This window comes from Tenrec ecaudatus, chromosome 4 (assembly GCF_050624435.1).
Source record: "Tenrec ecaudatus isolate mTenEca1 chromosome 4, mTenEca1.hap1, whole genome shotgun sequence".
NCBI classification, from domain to species: domain Eukaryota; kingdom Metazoa; phylum Chordata; class Mammalia; order Afrosoricida; family Tenrecidae; genus Tenrec; species Tenrec ecaudatus.
Window position 1 is genome coordinate 130,729,375 of NC_134533.1, and position 10,801 is coordinate 130,740,175.

Here is a 10,801-nt window from a genome sequence, read left to right on the forward strand (position 1 = left end):
GGCGCAAAGACAGACACCAGCAAGAAACGGCGCAAAGACCGACACCAGCAAGAAACGGCACAAAGTCCGACACCAGCAAGAAACGGCGCAAAGACCGACACCAGCAAGAAACGGCGCAAAGACCGACACCAGCAAGAAACGGCGCAAAGACCGACACCAGCAAGAAACGGCGCAAAGACCGACACCAGCAAGAAACGGCGCAAAGACCGACACCAGCAGGAAACGGCGCAAAGACTGACACCAGCAAGAAATGGCGCAAAGACCGACACAAAAGGCTGGGGCTGCGGCAATACGCTACAAGCGTCCCCAGGGGCCTCCACCGTATTGGGTGGGGCGCCACTTGGATTGGCTCACCTAGGCCAGGTGAACTCAACCCAACAATTCTCCCAAGGGTGGTGAGGTGAAAGGAGCCCAGAGGGGCCCACAACCCGTGAGACCAGCATGGGAAGGCCCACTCCTGGGCCCGGCTTACCTCATAGCTTCCAGTCACACAGCACCGCTTCTGTTCGAACATCACCGCTTCTGTTGGACCTCACCTGGGGCAGGTGTGCCTCGGTCCTCGGCTCCACGCCAGAAACAGCTCACGCCGAGGCCTGGTTTGGGATCCTCTTGAGTTTTATGAGCGGTTAGGGAGGCGTGGTCGATGACGTAGTTCGACCTCATTGGCTGTATTGTTGAATTGAATTCACCTGGCCTAGGTGAGCCAATGTAGGTACAGCGCCCACCCAGGCATAGCTCCCCCTGCTGGCTGGAAACCTGAACTTCTGAGCATGCAGTGAGCCTCTACTTCATGAGCCGGTAGCTCAGACCTCTGAGCTTGTGTAATGGGCCTGCCAGTCCCTATGCTAGCTCCCTAACAGGTTTTCCAGCCAAAGGTCTGCCTTCTGGGGCTGTTCTACAGAAAGCACTTGGTTCCTGACCCCTACGCATTCAGGGTGGTGGATGCCCTTGCTTCCATGCTTGCTTCTATGTAATTCTGGAATGGTCCTTGTTTCACACGGTCGGCGAGGTCAGGAATTCTGGGCTGGTTGGCTACCAGGCACAAAATAAATAGCCAACGGATTGAAATCTCAACCCCTATATTGGTTTATTATGGACCACACAGACTTGTCTTCTGGAACTTCCCTCCTCAATTTCTGAACCCTTGAACTCCTTGCCACCTCTACGTGGAAAACAAGGATTCCAAACTCTGATCACCACATCTGCCTGCCCCCCCCAGTCCCTCTGTGGTCCCCCTTGTCTTCCAGAGGTGCATTGTCAACCAGCAAAGTCGGGCCTCTCCATTTCTCAGAAGCTGCAGATTGTTACGTGACATCACCCTGTGTTTAAATGTTAGTGATTATGCTATCTAAAAAACAAATCTGAGCCAACTGGGGACAAACAAAACTCATTTCAAACACCAGCTCTGTCTCCCATAAGGTCCCGTGTACAACTGCTACAACACAACAGTGGGTCCTGCTGGGTCTCTACTATCATCTGGGAGGAAGGCTATTTATTACCGGGAATCCTACCTTGGTCCCTTGGTGTTAATTGCAGACTCACTGGGTGACGGATTGTATCTGACACGCACCATGTTTCCCGCAGCAAACACAACACTTTGTCAAACTCCGTTTGGTATTGCTCCATCCCTCCATCATTCTCCCTAATGACAAAAATAATTAACACATTCATATAAAAGCACAGGATGAGGAGAGCTTTAATTTATTCATCTAGTTCAGGGTCCTCCCTGTTATCAATATATGACAAGTTAATGTCATATATTAATTAAAAAGCAACAGTGAAGCAATTTAGGAAACTGAGGGATTGTCATGGGTCCTGGTTGTGACAGCATGTTTTGGGCATCATGGAAGATTACAGATTTGCCTTCTGTGGTATCTCATATCCATCATCCAAAAACTACCTGCTCTTAAGGGTAGAGAGAGTGAGCTTGTCTTTGAAAAAGGTGCCTGGGTCTCTTTTCCGGTTGCCGCAGCGCTAGGAACCATGAGTACCAAAGTCTCTCGCGACACCCTCTACGAGGCGGTGCGGGAAGTCCTGCACAGGAAGCAGCGCAAGCGCCGGAAGTTTTTGGAGACGGTGGAGCTGCAGATCAGCCTGAAGAACTACGACCCTCAGAAGGACAAATGCTTCTCTGGCACCGTCAGGCTTAAGTCCACCCCGTGCCCCAAGTTCTCAGTGTGTGTCCTTGGGGACCAGCAGCACTGTGACAAGCGAAGGCCGTGGAGATCCCTCACATGGACATCGAGGCGCTCAAGAAGCTCAACAAGAATAAGAAGTTGGTCAGAAAGCTGGTCAAGAAGTATGATGCCTTTTTGGCCTCAGAGACCCTGATCAAGCAGATTCCTCGAATTCTGGGCCCGGGCCTGAACAAGGCCGGGAAATTCCCTTCCCTGCTGACCCACAATGAGAACATGGTGGCCAAGGTCGACGAGGTGAAGTCCACCGTCAAGTTCCAGATGAAGAAGGTGCTGTGTCTGGCAGTGGCAGTTGGCCATGTGAAGATGACAGATGATGAACTCGTGTACAACATCCACCTGGCTGTCAACTTTTTGGTTTCGCTGCTGAAGAAGAATTGGCAGAATATCCGTGCTTTGTACATTAAGAGCACCGTGGGGAAACCCCAGCGCCTGTACTAAGCTACGGTTCAATAAACTTTATTGTTCCTGTTTAAAAAAAAAAAAAGAAAGAAAAAAGTGCCTGGGTTTGGTAGCTGCTCACAGGATAGCAGGTGTAACGTATTATGAGAATTTAACAAGGCTCTGAGAAGACGGTTATTGGAAGTTCTGGCTGGAGGGCAAGGCCATGACTCCTGAAAGATTCTGGATCCAAAAGTCAAGTCAGAACTGGATGCCACAGACTTTCTCAATCCAGCCCTCTTTGCCCCTCCCCTAAGGCCAATACATTTCTTTTTTTTTTCTTTCATTATTTATGTATTTATTTTAATCGTTTTATTGGGGCTCATAAGGCTCTTATCACAATCTGTACATACATCAATTGAGCAAAGCACCCTTATACATTCGTTGCACTCATCACTCTCATAATTCACCTTCCACTTGGGTTCCTGGAATCAGCTCGGTTTCCCTTTTTTTTTCCCCATCCCCCTCCCTCCCCGATCCCACCCCTGGTCCCTTGATAATTTATAAATAATTATTACATCTTATCTTACACTCCCCGGCGTCTCCCCTCACCCGCCTCCCCCTTGCCAATCTCCCAGAGAGGAGGTTACACATAGATCTCTGAGATCGGTTCTCCCTTTCTACATGCCCTTCCCTCCTGGTGTCGCCACTCCCACAGCTGGTGTTGAGGGGTTCGTCTGTCCTAGATTCCCTGTGCCTCCAGATCCCCACTGCACCGCTGTACATCCTCTGGTATAACCAGGTCCACAAGGCAAGGTAGGATTAGGGTCATGATGATTGGGAGGGGAGGAAGCGTTCAGGAACTAGAGGAAGGTTTTGAGTTTCATTGTTGCTACACTGAACCCTGAGTGGCCCATCTCCTCCTCACTACCCCTCTGGAAGGGGTGTCCAGCTGTCTACAGGTGGGCGTTGGGTCCCCATCATGCACTCCCCCTCTTTCACGGTGATGTGATTCTCACCACCACCCCACCTTTGATGTTGGAGACCTGGTCTCCTCTGTCCTTCATGATCACCTATGTTGGTGTGCTGCTTCCGTGTGGGCTCGGTTGCTTCTGGGCTAGATGGCCGCTTGTTTGCATTCAAGCCTTTAAGTCCCCAGACGCTATATCTCTCAGTAGCCGGGCACCATCCGCCTTCTTCACCACACTTGCTTATGCACACTTTCGTCTTCAGCCATTATGTGAGAGAGGTGATCACACAATGATTGATTTTGTTCCTTTGTATCTGCTACATGGTCCATTCAACACCTTGTATTCGCTTAGGCCGTGTGCTTCTTCTCTGTGGGCTTTGTTGCTTCTGAGCTAGATGGCCGCTTATTTGCCTTCAAGCCTTTAAGACCCCAGACGCTATATCTTTTTTTGATAAGCCGGGCACCATCAGCTTTCTTCACCACATTTGCTTACACACACGGCTGTCTTCAGTGATCATGTCGGGAAGATGGGTATCCTGCAATGGCTGCTTAGCAGGGTGAGGTGCTATTGTATTGGGGGATTATGCATGAGGAGACCCAATGTCCATCTGCTACCCTACTACTGAACCTATAAATATATGCATATAAATCTATTGCCCCCATAATCATAAATATGTTTACATATGTACATGTCTGTATTTAGGCTTCTCTGTATGCACTTTGCCTCCTACTCCTTTCCTCTATTTCCTTTCGCTTTCCTCCCGACCCATTACCATGTTTAGCCTTCATTCTGGATTCAGTAGTTCCTCTCAGTTACCTTGCTCTTGGTCACTCCCTTCCAGTCCTCCCCTCCCCTCCCTCCTCTGGTTTTGAACCATTCGCTGTTCCCTTGTCCCTGTGTTGGGCGACACCTCCTCCCTTCCCCTACCTCCCACGCTCTCATGTCCCTCCAGGACCGTTGGTCCTGTTGTTTTCTTCTCTCATTATTTGTCCAGCCTATCTTGTCTAGGTGGACCTGCTGACATAGTAATACGTGCATACAAATGGATATGACTTTGACTGCGCCCAAGTGGCCCATAAGAACATGGCTTTGACAGAAGCAACATCGACACGCTGATAAGCAGAAAAGCCACTAGCATACAAAATTTACTGGGTAAAAAAACAAAACAAATTTAAAAAGACTAAACAAAAAGATAGCAAATATTAAAAGAAAAAATTGCTAGTAGTTCAAGGTCCTTTCATTGGCCTTTAGGAGTGTTTTCTAGGTGTAGCTTGTGAGGCGCCACGTCCTGGCCCAGAAGACCATCCTTTCTACTCCCTCGGGCTCCCTTTGCTCTGCTTCCTCCGCTGCTCCACTGCATGTCCCCAGTGTTTGCCTCAGTGTGGCGGGGTCAGCTCAGTTGCCCATCCCCCATTGTGTCTCAGGTGCTGTCCCGTGTAGGGCCATGTGTTGGTGCAGGATGTCATATCTCGTAGTGTGGTCAGCTGAATGGTCCTCTCTGTATGATGGGCTCTTCTAGCTGGTCTATCGACTTTGGGCTTGGTGGACCCAGGTGTACTCCACTATGTCCTTTCTCCTTCTTTTGTTTCAGCTTCCTTCTGGATGTGGTGTGGTGGGTCAGTTCCTTTCCCACTCCAGACAATCTATTTTTGTTTTCTGTGGTATTCCCTTCGAGTGTGGGGGTCGGCCTAATTCTGGTTTGGGCCGGCTTGTCGTCCAGCCTCTTTGTGTAGACCTCTGTACTTTGCGTTGTCCTCCTTGTTTGGTGTGTCGTGTTGGGGTCCGTATGCATGTTCCAAATCTGTGGGGACATAACCGATACTCTCCCCCGGGTGGGTTAGTACCCTGCCCCCCCCCATACCATCCATTCGGATTCTCCCCCTCCCGGTTCTCCCTCTCCCTACCCCACTACCCCTTCTTTATGCTGGGCTCTTATGTACCTCCCTAGGTGTGGCCTGTCCTCCCTCCAACTATCTATGCTTCCTCCCGTTTATTGTGGGATGGATGTTTATTCTTCTATTTCTGTCATGCTGATTGTACTTATCTCAGGGGACTCATGTTGTACCTGTCCCTTTGGGTCTGGCTTACCTCGCTTAACATAATTCCTTCCAGCTCTTCCCATGAAATAACGTGTTTCATGTGCTCATCGGTGCTTTTCAGTGCTGCATAATACTCCATTGTGTGTATGTGCCAAAGTTTGCTAATCCACTCGTCTGTCGATGGAAACTTAGGCTGTTTCAAAGTCTTTGCCATTGTGAATTGTGCCGCAATAAACATTGGAGCGCATATGACTGGTCGTGTTTTATTTGCTGCTTCAACCGGGTATATGCCCAGTAGAGGGATGGCTGGGTCATGAGGTAGATCAATTTCCATTTTCTTTAGGTATCGCCAGATTGCTTTCCACAGTGGCTGTACAAATGTACACGACCACCAGCAGTGGAGGAGGGTTCCTACTTCACCACAGCCCCTCCAACACTTGTTGCTCTCTGATTTACTGATCTGGGCTAGCCTCAGGGGTGTTAGGTGGTATCTCATGGTTGTTTTGATTTGCATTTCTCTTATGGCAAGGGACTTCGAGCACTTTCTCATATGTTTATTGGCCATATTGATCTCCTCTCTAGTGAAAGTTCTTCTCATTTCTTTTGCCCACTTCCTTAGGGGGTTAACTGTTTTCCTCTTTTTGCAGGTCACGATGGTGTTGTAGATTTTAGTAATGAGCCCTTTGTCTGATGTGTCATTACTAAAAATCTTCTCCCAGTCTGTGGGTTGCCTTGTCACCCTCTTGGCAAAGTCTTTCGAGGTGCACATGCATTTTATTCTTATTAGATCCCATTTGTCGATTTCCAATTCACCTGTGTGTGTCCCCTTCCCTGTTGCAGTGAGCCTATGTGCTCCCTGGGCCAGTACGCTGAGATTAGTCCCGATTCCCTCCTTAATGGTCCTGATGGTTTGGGGTTTGACTTCTAGATCTGTGATCCACCTTGAGTGTATTCTTGTGCATGGGGTGAGGTAGACGTCTTATTTCAACTTTCTACATGTGGATATCCATTGTTTCCAGCACCACTTATTAAAGAGGGCATCTGCTTCCCACTTGACATTTTTGGGACCCTTGTCGAAGATCAGTTGTCTATATGCTGATGATTTTACTCCTGGGCTTTCTATTCTTTTCCACTGGTCTGAGTGTCTATCATTGTGCCAGTACCATGCTGTTTTGACCACTGTAGCTGTGTAGTAGGCATTGAAATCAGGTAGGGCGAGTCCTCCAATTGTGTCCTTCTTCTTGAGGAGTTCTCTGCTAATTCTGGGTTTCTTCCCTCTCCATATGAAGTTGGTGGTCAGTTTTTCCAATTCTTTGAAGAAGGTTGAGGGTAATTGGATTGGTATAGCAGGCCAATACATTTCTAAGGGTTATGGATTCTACTTCAGAATCGTTCTCAATCTCAATCCCAGGGCCCTCTTCACCATTGCTGGCTAGACCTGTTCACCTCTTGCCATATGTGTGTGTGTGTGTGTGTGTGTGTGTGTGTATCACACACACACACACACACACACACATATGGGTTTATTGTAAGTCTGGGTCTGTAGGTTTCTCGGGTGGGAAATGTCTCGGTCCTTGGCTACACACTAGAAAGAAATTCACACCAAAGCCTGGTTGGTGATCCGAGTGGGTTTATATACAGGAGAGAAGAAGGTTCCGGCGTTACAGTTAACTGAACACGGGCACCCTTATGACACTGCACACCCAGCCCTGCTGAGCGGAAGGCAGAGAAGCAGCTGAAGGGAAGGTTCCAGCCTTTTAAGGGCTTTCAGCTGTGAGGCGTCAATTAAGCTCTCCTGGCTTGGCCTTGAATTGGTGCATGCCCTTTAGCCTGCATTGGCTTCCAACCTCCTGTAGGGGGCCCCCTAAGCATGGAGAGGAACAACCCCTTGTCTTGCTACCTAACAGGTCTACATTCCTGTATGGTTACATTGAGATGGAAGTAGCCCCTTTAGACAGCCTGTGAGGTTCACCAGGAGCCACAGGCCCCAGCGTTCCCTGTTACCACCTTAAACCTTAAACTACTGTTGGAGTTTATATTATTTGTGCGGGTCTGTGGACATGGAATGTTTCCATGCCAGACCCTGAAGTTGCACAAATAAGCATCCAGAACAGAACTCATACAGGCTCTAATAAGATGCTCAGATGCTTCTTGCTAGGATGAGAATTCATCGAAGTTTGTGAGCAGTTCAGATCTTGTAAGGGAGAACAGGTCAGTAGTGTATCCAGAGAAGAGAGCAAAGGTCAGGGGAAAGGGAGGAGGCCCACAGACATCTGTGCTCTGTGTTTGGCCACAAGACAAGAAACCAGGTCTCCCTGAAAAAGAAAGCAGAACAGCAAGTCCCTCGGAACTAGGACATCTTTAAACCTGACCTATACAACACTCGGCTCAGGGAGGCGCCTTGGAAAACCGTAAAAGCCCGAAAAGAGGGACAAGGAGGAAGCCCAAGTCTTTGGTTTTCCCTGCTGTGCTTTCAGTGTTGAAATGTCTGTGCACGGAGCCTTTGAAATTTCAGAATCAGAGAGTGGATTCATAAGCCAAGCTCCTGCTTTATTCTTCAATGCATTTTAGCCCAACTCCTCCTTGGTGACACATGTAACAGAAATTCTGGACTTAGGAGCCACTTGGTCCTTGGACACTAGGAGATTACAGTGGAATCTGAAACAGGGCTCTAACCACCAACTGGACTGGCCTAGGAAGCCCAAGTATTCAGTCTCCCAAACACCAACCTCCCGTTGCTCTTCATCTGCCTCCACCTTGTTCAGCTTTAGTTGTCCGTGGAAGCGTTTGGCACCCATCTGATGCTTCAGAACCCAGAAAGGAGGAAAGGTAAAACTGGGATTCAAATGAAACAAGATGTGCCCGGGGCTCCTCGTGGCATTTGTCACCTTCAGTTCCCTCTTCGGACGCAGATGTGGCAAGGTTCACAAACAAGCTTTACCAGAAAGAACAGCCTGCTTCCAAGTGAGAAAAAGCCCTTTACACATGAGTTCCTGAGGTCAGCCCAGCCCTGTGCGCCACCCACCCCTCCCAGAGTCCCCTGCTCTCCGGCGAAGCATTAAAGCAAGTGGAAGCAGAGATTTGCTCAGAATAAAAAATCATTTTTCACAATAGCATGCCACATTCTGGATGGCAATCACGGCTGCACAAACCGTATCCATCCCCAGTCATAATGTTGCCGCCTCAGTGACCACACACACACATTGTGTGGCGAGACTCAGAGTCTATTCCATTTGTGATCAATTGTTTCCTCCCTCTCCACACTTTGCACTTAGGAGACATGCTCTCTGGAGGCGGTTGAGGCTTGTCTTGTGGCCAATAATCATCTCCTACGCCTTCCTTTCCAGTCACTAATTTGATGTCTTCACTCAAAGAAATGCCCATAAGTTGAGGTTTCAGAGGAGAGCTCCTTGAGCTCCCCAGACAACAAGGGGGCCGAGTGTCACCGTCATTATCCTGAGCTGGGAGGGAACACTAGTGTTCCGGAGGCTGGGAATCCGTCACTGCCTGCCCATCGCACAGACAGAGCAGATGCTGGTTATAATTGCTTCTAGACGTCCTGCCATGCTCAGTTGAACGTCAAAGCCATAAACGCTGCCCGACTACAATAAAACTGGAGTACGCAGACATTTCTGCATCATTGCCGGGTGAAAATACACTGAGTGGAGTTGGATGAGATGGCAGCAAGCGCTTAAGGAGGGGGTGGTGTGGGAATACCAACAAGATGACTGCCAGTCTCCGTTTCCTCCTCTCGTCTGCTTTGTGTTTTCTTTCAGGACCAGAAGAAATGATGCATATGTAAGGATAAAAAATTTTCCATTTCCAGAGGAGTTTTCCACCCCCCAATCTACCCGCAGCCTCCTTTGAGCAAGCCAGTAAAAGCTTTTTTTTTTTTTTTTTTTTTAAACCTGCCTTCTCACTATGGCAATTTCCAGAGCTGCTATGTGACTGTGTTTTAAAGTCCCCCTTAGGATCCAGAGTGCAATCCATATCACAAAGGCATCCTCCCAGTCCCAAATAGCAATGCGACCTCAATTCAGAAGGTTGTTCTTGTTTCCATAGACCCAGAATGGAGTTTAAGCTGTTGATCTTGACTGTGGTTGTCGCGTCAGCCTCTCATGGGCACCTCATGGGCAGTGGAGCAAACTGTGCCTATCTGTGCTACCACCAGGACTGGGAGAGGAAGCCAACAGTGGTGGGCCATAGGTCAATGTGTGGATGGGGATGATCAGGTCTTTCTTCATTATTCTGTTTCAGTCTGGAAACACCACTGAAGCCTGCTCAGTGTCATAGCAACACACAAACCTTCACTGACAGTCTGGGGCACATTGGCTGCAAATCAAACCCGGGTCTTCCCGGTGAAAGTCGATGAGAGGTCTACCACTGAAGCACCGTGGCCCTCACCTCAAACCAGGGCAGTCATTTCCGGAGTTCAAACCAGACCACAATGCAGGATGACTGAGATTGCCACCAGAATCTGATACTGATGCAGAAAAAAACCTAACTACCATTTTATTGACTCCCAATAGGACAAAGATCTGCCCCTTTGGGGTTTTGAGACTTTAAATCCTTACAGCAGGGGTCGCAACCTGTGGGTCGCGACCCCTTTGGGGATCAAATAACCCTTTAACAGGGGTCATCCAATTCATAACGATAGCAAAATTACAGTTATAAAGTAGCAATGAAAATAATTTTATGGTTGCAGGTGACCACAACATGAACTGTATTAAAGGGTGGCGGCATTCAGAAGGTTGAGAACCATTGCCTTACAGAAATAGACAACCTCATATTTCTCCCACGGAGGGGCTAGTCAGTTCAAACCCCTGACCTTGCGATTAGCAGGTTAATGCATAGTCCACTACACCACCAGGGCTCCTAATGATATAATAAGAGATACTATTGTTAGATCACTCGTGGGAGAAATATACCTCAGTCCTTGGCTTCGCGTGAGAAAGAATTCACTCCGCAGCCTGGATTGTGATCCAAGTGAGTTTTTTGAGAGAAGAAGTTTCAGGTTTACACAGGCACCTCAGGGCCCCTCACCCCTGCACAGCTTGCCTAGAAGCTGCTGGAGAGAAAGTCACTACGTGGGCTCCAGGATCCTGCCTTTTCTTTCTTTTCTTAAATCGTTTTATTAGGGGCTCATACAATTCTTATCACAATCCATACATACATCAATTGTGTAAAGCACATTGTACACTCACTGCCCTCATTA